Consider the following 11511-nt stretch of genomic DNA (forward strand, 5'->3'; position numbering starts at 1 on the left):
TTCAGATATGACAAGATGCTCCAGGGTGATCATGTGCATTTCTTATGCCAGGTTTGAAATCCAGTAAAGGAACTTTACTTCCTCTATTTCCTTTTACTGGAAAAATAATATTTAGAGACTGAGAAATAGCTTCCTTTTACATGGATAAGCATTTTGCTCTTATATCATTTCTGGTCTGTTTTAGTCATTTTTTTTTTAGCTCCTGTGACCAGAGGAGGAAAATATTTTTAGGGCTCACAGTTTCAGAAGTCTCAGGCCACAGATGGCCAGCTCCATTGCTCTGGGCCCAAGGAGAGGCAGAACATCAGGCAGAAAGGTGTGGAAGAGGAAAGCAGCTCAGGACATGACAATCAGGACACAGAGAGAGACTAAACTCAGATCACCAGGGACAAAATATAGGCCCCAAAGGGACTCCCCCAGAAATCCATCTCCTCTAGTCATACTCTATCTGTCTACGATCACTATCCAGTTAATCAATTCAAGTGAATTAATCCACTGATTAAGTTAAAGCTCTCGTGACCCAATCATTTCACCTCTTAACTTTCAAGCATTGTCACCTCATATCTAAATCATAATGTTGTCCCATTAATAGCAATATCATGGTTTTGGGATACAACAGTGTTCACTGATTACATTATGATGATCATGTAATGTTATTCATATGTGTATCATGATTCCATTTCTATTCTTGCAATGTTTTGCTTTTTCTTGAACTATTTATTGTCTCTATTTTTTCTTAGTTTCCTACATGCCTTATGCCACATACTTATTTTTTTCTAGTGCCCCAGTTATTTCTTAATGAGCATTTTGCTCACAAACATATCATTAAATCTATCATTTCCATTTTTTATTTTTTGGTTTCTTCCTTCTGGATGTTTCTTTCAACCATTCTGTTCAAAGTTATACTACTTGCTTTCTTGGGCCTTTGTAAAGTTCCCATTATCCTGGAAAATTTCTCTCCTCATCACAAAAGGATTCCCTTTCATATTCTTCTAGGTTGAATCTTCTTGCTTTCCTCTTGAAGTTTATGTCTTCCTCTTTTTTTGGTTTATTCCCTTATTTGGGTATAGAATAGCCTCCAAAACATTCCTGAGGTAATGCCAGTTTCAAAGACCTTGAGTGTCTAAAAAGGTATTTATTCTGCCCTTGCTCTTGATTAGTAGCTTGGCTGCATATGAAATGCAAGAATGAAAATCCTTTTCACAAAGAATTTGATGAGGTTGCTCCATTTGTTTCTAGTTTCTGGTGTTGTCTTAGGAATATAATGTTATTCTTATACCTGATTTTTAATGCATGAACCTTTTATTCTCTGAAAGTTGGGGATTTCCCCTTTATTCCTGATGTTCTGAAATTTCAGAATAATGATTTCTGTGCACATCATTTCCTTTTTGTTCATTACTCTCAATACTCATTGGTCTGAATTTTAAGTCCTGAAGTTCTGGGAAATGCTTCTGACTTATGCCTTTGGTAATTTCTTCTTAACTCACATCTTTCTTCCAATAAAACTAGTGAAAATTATTAGATATTTATTCAAATCTCTCTTGAAACTATTTTATGGAATATTTTACTGCTACAAAATCTATTTTTTATTTCACAAGAGTTTCTACTTGCTTGTTTCCTTTTTTTTTTTTTTTTTAAAGAAACCTGCTAGTTCTTGATTCAATGTCTGTTATCTGTGTGATGATAATGTATTTGAGGAGTGTATCATTTACAGGGTTTTCATAAATATCCAAATGATATGTCTGATGAATAGCAGTTAAGCCAAAATATTGGAAATGGTAACAATTGTTTAAAAAATATTTTAAAGCACTTCTGAATTGGAGAAAGAAATCTTCCAAAGCTAACATAGCTGTTTGTTTATCCAAGAAAGGATTTGCTCTCTAGGAAAGACACTTCGTTGTTTCAGTAAGTTGTGGTTCAAAAAGAGCATGACCAGGCAGTGACCTGTCACAAGTTCTCCTTTGATGAAAATGTGGTTGATGAACTACACCAGAAATGCATGAATTTCCTGCTTGATTACACAGGTACGGTTAAACCCTGCAGTGAATCAGTATGTATTGTTACTGACAGGCTTTAATCTGGAGATTTGTGATACAATACAGGCTTATATCGCTCTGTAAACTTACCCAGGGGCTCACATCAAAGAAGAGATGGTGATTATGACAATTTCAAAATGTTTATCAATGTGTTTGTAAGATGATAGAATGTACCCTGTTCCGTTCTCTGATTTTTCTTTCTTTTATATTTCTCTTATTTTTATCTCCAAGGACATTTGTTTGCTCCATTTGCTCAAAGAGCCATTCTTGTGTCCACAAGATAAATGATATTTAAGATATAGCTGCATTCAAATGGCGAGCTGGTTTTAAATTTTTCAATAAAATTTAAAAAATAACTTTTATGTTGAAAAAATAAAGATTTCATAATGACTACTGTTCAATGTTTTTGTTAATACTCTGAATTATTTTAGTTCCATCTTTCAACATGTAAATCTTCATTCTTAGGTAATTGATTACTCCAGGAGAAGCAGTTGCTAATGTGATTTTTTTCTGCATTTAGATGACAAACTTCCAGAGAGATCACATTTGATTTTTTTTAATAAAAAGTGAAATTTCTATTTCCTATTAAACAAAAACTTAATTGATAATTTCCCATCTTTGCCCCCCATAAAGATTTCTTTTCTTTTTTAATGCATTTTTTCATAACTTTTGAGGCCCTAAATTTCTAGACAAAATGAGTGCTCTCTACATAGCCACACCAGTTACTTGCTATTGTGTAGGAATATCACCTACTAGAGGATTTAGATGGCTTTGGTTTTGTGTGTGTGTCAGGAGCGGCAAGGAGGAGTCAATGAGAGTAAATTTGGTCCAAAATCAATTGGCTTTTATTTGATGTTGATCACACAATTATTTATAGTTATTCTAACTTTTAGTCACACCAATATCACACACAACTTAATTACTAAATTATTATAAACCCCGAATAAACAAGACTCACTCCTTACTGAGACCCGTTCCTAAGGTCCACTCCTGTGTGACGTGTCTTGAGTCGAAGGGCAGCGACTCCCAGAGGTCAGTCAGGAAGACAGCTCAGGAGATCTCGCTGGGGAACCCCCCCCCCCAGCTGGAGTTCTGATCCGTGAGGACAGTTGGAGGGCAAAGGAGGGTGGCGAGGTCACGGCAGGCAGGCTGGGCAGAGACCTCTCGGGCAGGATGCACACGGGCAGCTCCGCTGTCACTTCCACAGGAACGTCTCATCACGGTCGGGATAATGGGTGGTCCATCAATCAACGAGCAAGTCAGTGAGTCCCCTTCAGGCTTGGCGCAACACGGGCGTCATTGGTGTAAAACGGGGACTAGAGCTAGGCTCATCATGAGTCCTTATAGAAGTTTTTTAACAGACCCTGCCAGCTGGTCTTGGTCCGAGGGAAGTTAGTTATCTTACTTGTGGTCAGTTGCACGTGTCTCCAACTTGGGGGCAACACCACATCATTACCTCATTACCGCACAGAGCACTCAAGTTATTTTTTTGCAAGTTATACAGCACAAGTTGTTGTTTGTAGGTTACACAGCACCGAGTAAACAAGTTGTTTTTTTGCAAGTTACACAGCACACAGAATGTCACACATTTAACTTTGCTCCTTACAATGTGTGTGTGTGTGCGCGCACATGCGTGTGCGTGTGCTGGTCTTGGGTGCACAGCCTGAGATCCTGTTGACCTCTTGGTCAGTCTGCTGTGTGGTACCCAGAGAAGAGAGCTTGTCTCTGGGTAGTGACATGTTGCCCATGGCTACACTGCTTCTCTATCCTTTGAGGAGATACAGAGAAATCTGAGTTTGAATCTCAGCTTTGCCACTTACAATGCGTGCCCTGGTGTACTTATCTATAAAAGAGAGATAATATTTCTTTCCTTATTATATAAATACTGTGAAAACTAAATGTAATCATACCCAAAAAGTGCCCAGTACAATAATTAGAACATTAAAAAAACCTAAAGTTGGTTAAAGACCTCATATGTTTTTATAAGCTTATTTTTCTGGAAATAGAGCAATATTGAGAAAGAACTTTCTCTGACTCTTTTGGTGGCATTTTCAGAATAGGACAGTAATGCAGAGTTACCAGATACAGCTAGATAAAAGTCATCCCTTCTCAAGGAGAGCAGGTAGGGAATCTAGCGGGTGAAACAGGAAAAGTAAAACAAAACAAACAACAACAACAACAACAAAATATTTGAGGTGGAGGAGTTGTTTGGGCATGTCAAACTTGTTGCCAATGTTGTCACCAGTGTTCCTTTTGCTAGAATGATATTTTATGACTGATGTTTATTTGACTCCTCAGTGTTGAGATCTGATACTACATTTCTCAAAGAGAGTTAGTTTCTGACCATCCAAACTAATGCAGCCCTCATCACAATCTAGTCCTTTTTTTTGTTTGCATGTTTATTTTTCATATTTATTTATCTGTTTCCCTCCACTGGATTGGAAATTTCTTGAGTCCTGGAACTTTTTACTTCTGGGTCACTCAGTCTCATACACATAGCTATTTTGTATATAATAGGTATTGAAAACATATTTGTGAGATGGATGTTTAAGTGGGTAGATCCTGTTTCAACAACAAGAAAGAAAATGGTGGAAAATCAGTTGTTGAATTTTCACCCTTGGGTAGTAGTTAGACATGAACAGTGGAATGCAAACCAATAGCATAGCAAGGTCACAGATTTTCTTTAAATTGCTTTCAAGACTAATGAATAATCAAGTAATTGATAGAAAAATAACAGGTATACTAAACCTGAAAATAAGTAGGGGGAAAACAAGGAAATCAATTAAGAAATAAGTCAAGAGAGCAAGATCAATGGGGCTAACTCCTTACAGTCTATTGAGGTCATTGTGAACTTGGGATCTATGTCTATAGGTTTCTCAATGTACTTCAGAAGGGAATTTCTTTAGTAGCACAAGCACGCTATGATAAAGTTTGCCTGGTCATTGACCCCAGCAAACATAGCATTAACATAGTATTGACATAAGATGAAGTTCCCCTGAATGAGATGGTCGCCATGATAGCTCCAGAGAGGACTAACTAGGGTCAAAAACTCCCTCACCTGCTGTGAAGGGGAGTTACACATCTAGTTAGAGAAGACTGCATAAGGTGGACCCCAGTTCTCCTAGCAAACATCAAACAGTAATAAATTAGGAAGCAGCATATTTCCTTTGTCATTCTCTGCTTGGAGATGACCCACTGTCTCTTGAGAGTACTCTTTGCGCAAGCTGCATTTAACTTTCACTTATAATAAAATTCTCTTGCTTGGCTTTTGGTGTTTGACTTAAAATTTTCTTTCACCAGGACATAAGAACTTCAGCTCCCCATTCTCCTGTGAGGATCGATTAACTGATTCTTCTTTATGTATGGAAACACCACTCATGGTTATGAAGCAGATGCTCAATCAATGTTTTTTTTTTTTTTTTAACAAATCAAAGGACAAAGAACCAGTTCTGTCTGTAGTTGGGTGTAGTCACAAACAATAAGGATGTGTTTTAGAAACAATTTGTCAATGGCCAGCCCCAAAGCTGAGGCGAAATGTAATGATCACAGGCTATAAAGATCTTTCAGGCCCAGGTGGTCAGCACTCAGGTGTGATCCCCTAGCTATTTATCTTTTCTTGGGATACCTGTCCTGGGCCTTGATTCTTTTAGCAGCACTTGAATTCTGGTTCTTTTGCCTCCCACCAATCAAATCCTAAGTTTCTTTTTTCGAAAAGTTTTTCTCAGCCTAGAGTACCTTCAGTGGTGATGGATGTTTACTTCTCTCTGACTTCTCATGAAACGAGAATAATAAAATAAATTAGAATATATTTTAATACCACTCTTCCTTCTTCACTGTCAAGCTAATGAGCAGCAGACTAGCTCAAAATAGAGCAGTATAAGGCAGATAAAATAGTTTAGTGAATAATTCAAGGAGGAGCAAGTATTATTTAAAAAATTGGAAAAGGAGCATGTTTTGGGTCCACCTCCATTGGGGCGGAAATTTCATTTTGCCAACCCCAACCCCATATCCACCATCTGAAGGAGGCATAACAGTTGAGTATTTAGTGGGCACAGTAGCCGACGTTGACCCTTTGACATTCCTTTGGGAGTTTGTGAATATTATCTATTCTGGGAGTTAATGACAGGCCTATGGCAATAGGGAAACAGCTTTAATGTTTTACATTGGCTTGCTTGAGTGACTAGGTAAATAAATGTGTTACACATTTTCCCCTTTGTTTCATAATAGTTTACAATACCTAACAATTCTTGTATGGTTAATATGTGTCAAGCATTTTGGTAACTACTTAACAAATGTTTTCCAATTATTTTTTTCTCTCTTACTGGAAACATTCACAGAAGGCTAGAGAAGGTAAGTGATTTTATCAAAGTTCATTCAGGTAGTAGGAAGCAGAACCAGAAATTTGATATCAGCAAGTTCAACCCCATCATCTGAGCACTTAATCCCTGAAGTACTCTATCTCTGGCAGGGTGCAAGTGAGCAGCGGTTTCTAGCAGACCCAAAACAATAGGAATAGACCCAAATGAATCTCAATACATAAAATCCAGAAACACTCCTTCCTCTTGCCGTTAGATAATCCAGTTGATAAGTATGGATGATAAACAAGTAGTTCAAAGGTTTAAAGATAGTTTAATTCTTTAAAATAAATGGCATATCTTACTAAGTGTTGTTCTTAAGGTGGAAAGCTGTGCTTTGTCAATTCTCTCAGAAGGTCTCTCACGTTTTACTTTTTTATTTGCTTTAATTAGTTATACATGACAGTAGAATGCATTTTGACATAGCATACATAAATGGAGTATAACTTCTCATTTTTCTTGTTGTACATAATGTAGAATCACACCAGTTGTGTAGTATATTTTTAGATGGATTTTTTTCATCTATTACCGCTAGATGGTGCATGGGTTATGCAAATACTCCACACCTCCTCTTGAGAGGAATTACCACTAAAACGGAAGGAAGAACAACTCAGCAGAGAAAGATAAATGTATAATTTGGACTTGGTTGAAAATAGTAACACAACTTGCTGACTTTTGGAGTCTGTGTCTCTAGTGCCATTATTTTTCCTTTCAGAGTAAACACTGATGCTATTTAATCTGAATTAAAAGGAATTTGAACAATAGTCAAAAACTGTCTGAGAGTTTGTTTTCCCAGACTATTGTATCACCTATAACTGCAGTCAGGGTAGGCATTTGTAAAAAGACATTGATGAACAAATTCCAATAAATCAACACCTGCTTTCCCTAATTGTGATGTATTCCCTGGAACTAACTGGAATCTGCAAATAGTTATTCTTTCATAATTTTCTTGAATTATTCTGTAATAAAAAAATGGTTGTAAATTGTCATTTGCCACTTTCTGGAAATCAAACAACTAAAATTATGATATTATAAAATTCATGGTAAGTCAATGAATAGAATCAGAAAATTCTTGGAAATTCTATGAGAATAGATTTTAAAACCAAAGAAAGGTCATTTATCCCTTCTGAACTTTCACTTCTTCTTTTATATAATGAAACAATAGATCACTAAGACCCTTTGTAGAAAACATCGTGACACCTGAAGAAAAAGAAAATACAAGTACTTGTACACCCCCCCCCCCCCCCACAAATAGACTCCCCTATTTGATTCTAAAGTAGAGTCATGTTCTGTTTCCACAATTAGGAGGACCTGGAAATATACTTGCAGAACGGGTAAGAAGAACAAAACCTCATTTATGCAAAGGGGTGGTGGTAATCAAAATAGGTACTGTGCAAGAGAACACTTTCACACATGGAATTTTTTGCACATCATGTAGATCCTGTTTGTGAGGCAAAAGATGGTGATGAGACTGCAAGTACTAATGCACACTTCCAGATTAATTTATTACTTTCTACCATACAAGGAGTTCTTTTCTCCATTTGTTTTTTGTCAGGTGAATATAATTTTTAATTCCTAGGTATTAAAATCATAAAGAATACCCAGTTGACATTTTTGTGGATTAGGTCCAGATCAAGATAAGATGGTTTTGGATTAAAAACAAAACTGGACATGACCCAGTTACAAACACATGGATGAAATAAAATATTACCCACAAAAGCAGTCATGTTATCATGATGCTTATTTCCCCACTTAGATGAAAAATGTTGACCCCAACACCCCTTCTCTCGGTGGAATCTGTAGGTGTAATGGACCCAGAAGACTCAGTTTACTTACCTTTTCACTTATACTGCCAATTTCAGTCCTGACTTCACCCTCTCAGCATTTTCATTCTTGGTTCTACACTGGCTTTACCAGAAGAGGGTTGCAAAGGACAAGAATGCCACTAAGCTGAAAGGGGGCGCCAGTGCTTCACGGGTCAAAAACACCACCAGGGGAAAGACTCTTCCTTTGAGGGGAATTGAAATTTAGAGTCCTGTCTAAAGACACACTATTTCTTCTTGGGCAAACTGCGTGCACTCTATTGAATTTCACAGGCAATTGCTTAATTTGGCACTTTATTAAACATTGACCATTTATCCTTCTGATTACCAGGCATTTGTCAAAGTACACAAGTACTCAGGGTATCCATGGGTGCTTTAAAAACACTCACTAAGCAATGTAGAGTAAGGGTAGGATGTAGGATACGGGATGTAAAATTTAGCTAGTAGAAAAGAATAGGAGATCAAAGAACTGTGTTTCTTCTGTCTGATGTCTTTTAATGTTTACAGTCACCCCCACTTTGCATCCATTATCTCTAAAGATCCAGTGGTCTAACCCATACTCAGTTAATCGTCCACCTTATCTCAATCTATTCAAAGATGGGTCAAGAAAGGACCAGACCCAAATTTCTCTGGATTATCTGAAGTTTAGTACAGAACATAGAATGTATTCAATGAAATATTTTGAGGATAAATTTATGGATTATATAAATGGTTATTTATTTCCCCGAAAAGAGTTTTATTCTTAGAAAGGAATGAATCCTTAATTGAATCTAACAAATATTTGATTGTAGTGTCATTGGTTACTTTACATCAGAATACAATGCTTTATTTCCAACACAAATGATCAATAAATAAGGTTCTGTATGTTTCTTTAAAATGGCTTTTTCAGAACCAAAGAAGAAATGAATGTAAGCGTGCAGAGTTAGGAATAGTTCTGCACCGGGTAGCTGGTGGTGCAGATAGAAGACTAGGGAAAAAGAGGAAATTTGGTTTCTTTTAAAAGTTGCCTCTGTATCTTGAATCTTCCAAGGAATAAATTTAGTCTATAAATGAGAACAAGTATCCCAAGAGCCTAGCATGTCACCTAGTGTAATCTGACTTTTGGAAATGACACCTTTTAAGTAAAACAAAACAAAACAAAACAAAAAAAAATGTGCTGGATTCTATGATATTACAAAAATGGCAGGATTTCCTTATGCTTGCATTCTCTTTGAAATGCAGGTCACTCAGAGCCTCTAAAATGCAAAAGACCCATTTAAACAGTGCTGGGTAATAAAGCAGGTGATAGGCTCACTGTGGCCTTCATAAGCCTATCATAATGACATTGATTAGGGGTTAACTAAAAATAACAATGACAGTTCAAACTTATTTGGGTAAGGAAAATGTAACATTAGTAAGAAAACAAACTCTGTTAGTCAGCTTTCCATTACTGTGACAAAAGAGAGAAAATCAACTTCAAGGAGGAAAGATTTATTTTGGCTTATGGTTTCAGTCCATGGTCACTTGACTTTATTGTTTCTGGGCCTGTGGTGAGGCAGAACATCATGGGAACTGTGACAGAGGAAAGCTACTCACCTTACTGTTGCCAAAAAACAGAATGACAGAGAAGGGGGCTGGGGACAAAACATATCCTTTAAATGATGCCCCCAGTGACCCACTTCCTCCAACTAGGCCCCAGCACCTAATTAAATTATGAGCTCATCAATGGACTCATGCATTGATGAGGTTTGACCCATCACGATGAAACATCTGTCAAGGCCCCACCTCTAACACTGCTGCATTGGGGCTTTTGAGGGACATTTCAGATCCCCAAACCATGACACAAACTGACAAAACAAATATTGACTATTTTGTCAAGCAAAATTGAGAGTAGGATGGTGGTTACCAGAGTTGGGGAGAGCAGAAGGGAGGATGGGGTGAGCAAAAGCCGATCAATATAGGAGAGAGAAGTTCTGGTGGGCTATTACACAGTAGGGTAACCATAATGAACAATAATGTATCGTATATTTCAAAAGACAGAAAAAATAATTTTGAATGTTTTTATTATTAAAAAAACAGTGATTGAGGGATAGATGTTTAACTGGATTTGAATTTTACACAGTGTACGCGTACATCAAAACATCACATGACACCCCATAGGTATGTACAATTTTTATGTTTTTATGTACTCGTAGAGATCAATTTAATTTACATAAATAAGAAAAAGAAAGGAAAAACTTATGGTCATGGCTAAACTTGAAACAAAGAAAAGGAAATGCTTAGGTACCTAAGAGCAAAGAAATAGCTCAAATATAGAAAATGTATTACTTTTCTTTGAATTAAGAACCTGTTTAACATGAATCATACACCGTAGATATAAAATGCAGATATTTCTTTTCTCTTTCCATGACAATGCGGACGTCAGCATTCTTTACCCACACAGTGAGAGCACCTCCAAACTTGTTAGGAATATGTTTGTGATTTTACTTTTCTACCTTTTCCCTATTAATGAATGAGTTTCTAGGACTTTAGCTGTTTTTAAATGGTTAGTTTTGCACATTGTGGTTTTGAATACTTTATACATTCTTTCTGTGTTCTTCTTTTTAAAATTTAAGCTGGTGTCCTCCCATTAATAGTTTTAATGGGGATTTAAACATTGAATACTTTCTCAATGTTTATATGAAAAATGCCTTTATTTTGCTTATGGTTTCTATAATCTCACTGAATATAAAATTCCAAGAGTTAATTTTTTTTCACCACTTTGGAGAGACTTAGATTGACTTTTGATATCTTTAGTTCTCAAAAATAAACTCAAATTAATCTAATCATTGTCAGTGTCTGTTAGATATTAGGGAGATTGTGTTTACTCTTGATTGTTTCAGTTTTATTATTGAATGTATAAATGTCGATTTACTTTTTATTGCAAAAATTCAAAATGCATTTTTAAAAAAATATTTCAGGGAGGTAGTTGTAAGGACCATGTGAAAGTATAACTAGTTCTAATTTGTTGTTATTTCCATTGAATTCTTTCCAAGGTGCTGCTGATATTTCCTTATGCTCATTTTTTGTTTTGAGTATTTCCCTATGATTACACTTGGCAGGAATTTCACATTGAGCAATAATCAGTATTACAGAGATCATTTTGAATGGCAACAATTGTGTGCACGTTACCATTTATTTAATAAATGTACCAATGATCATCTTCTGGAATTTACCTCAGAATTTAATTAAATTCCTTTTTACCATAACTACATGATTCATAAAAGGCTGTGGTGATAAGTTCTGTTACTACATTTTTAAAAGAGAAAACCAGTGTAC

Source organism: Sciurus carolinensis, chromosome 1 (assembly GCF_902686445.1).
Source record: "Sciurus carolinensis chromosome 1, mSciCar1.2, whole genome shotgun sequence".
In the NCBI taxonomy this organism is placed as follows: domain Eukaryota; kingdom Metazoa; phylum Chordata; class Mammalia; order Rodentia; family Sciuridae; genus Sciurus; species Sciurus carolinensis.